Source organism: Triticum dicoccoides, chromosome 7B (genome assembly GCF_002162155.2).
Source record: "Triticum dicoccoides isolate Atlit2015 ecotype Zavitan chromosome 7B, WEW_v2.0, whole genome shotgun sequence".
NCBI lineage: Eukaryota > Viridiplantae > Streptophyta > Magnoliopsida > Poales > Poaceae > Triticum > Triticum dicoccoides.
Genome location: NC_041393.1, coordinates 557,593,922 through 557,595,317, shown reverse-complemented (window position 1 = coordinate 557,595,317; position 1,396 = coordinate 557,593,922).

Sequence of the window (1,396 nt, the reverse complement as noted above, 5' to 3'; positions counted from 1 at the left end):
ATGCGGCTAGTGCATGGGTTGACGAACTTCCCTCGGTGCTTTGGGGTTTAAGGACCACACCCAACCGGTCGACTGGAAGAACTCCATTCTTCTTGGTCTACGGAGCTGAAGCAGTCTTGCCGAGTGATCTTCTCCACAACGCTCCCCGAGTCGAGCTCTACACCGAAGCTGAAGCTGAACAAGCGTGGCAGGACGCAGTCGACCTTTTAGAGGAAGAAAGAGAGATGGCTCTGATCAGATCGACCATTTATCAACAAGACTTGCATCGCTTCCACGCCAAAAACGTGAAGAGTCGAGCCTTCCAGGAAGGAGACTTAGTTCTCCGAGTGGACCAGCAGAAACCACACAAGCTTGCCCCTTCTTGGGAAGGTCCCTTCATCGTCACCAAGGTTCTCCACAATGGAGCATACCGTCTTTACAATGTCGAACATCAGATCGACGAGCCCCAAGCTTGGAACGCGGAGCTTCTCCGCCCCTTTTACACTTAAGTATTCACTCGGATGAGTTGTAATAAAAGTACTCCTGTAGTTTATTTATCAAAGACAAGAGCTTTATAGTTTTCCCAGCGATTGTTATTACTTTTGTCCATATAAAACGATCCCCCAGTGGGTGGCTTAGCTGCGAATCCGATTTGCCTAAGTCTGTAAAAACAAATCCTAACCGAGTGGTGTGTCAGTCTCCCACACGAAGGCTTAGCTGTGAAATCCGTTTCGCCTAAGATAAATAAAATCCTACCGAGTGGTAAGCCATCCTTCCACTCGGAGGCTTAGCTGCAGTCCAAGTACTCGCCTAAGATAAATAAAATCCTACCGAGTGGTAAGTCAGCCTTCCACTCGGAGGCTTAGCTGCAGTCCAAGCACTCGCCTAAGATAAATAAAATCCTACCGGGTGGTAAGCCAGCCTTCCACTCGGGGGCTTAGCTGCAGTCCAAGAACTCGCCTAAGTATAAGTTCAACATGCGTTCTGCAAGAAGGACGAGGTGCAGGTCGACTGCTATCCTCTCCTTCCGAGCTGCGCCACCAATTCAAAAATCCTACCGAGTGGAGAGCAGACCTCCCACTCGGAGGCTTAGCTGCAGCCCAGTGCTCGCCTAAGTGTCTGAAATCCTACCGAGTGTAGAGCAGACCTCCCACTCGGGGGCTTAGCTGCAGCCCAGCACTCGCCTAAGTGCCTGAAATCCTACCGAGTGGAGAGCAGACCTCCCACTCGGGGGCTTAGCTACAGCCCAGTGCTTGCCTAAGTGTCTGAAATCCTACCGAGTGGAGAGCAGACCTCCCACTCGGGGGCTTAGTTGCAGCCCAGCGCTCGCCTAAGTGCCTGAAATCCTACCGAGTGGAGAACAGACCTCCCACTCGGGGGCTTAGCTGCAGCCCAGTGCTCGCCTAAGTGTCTGAAA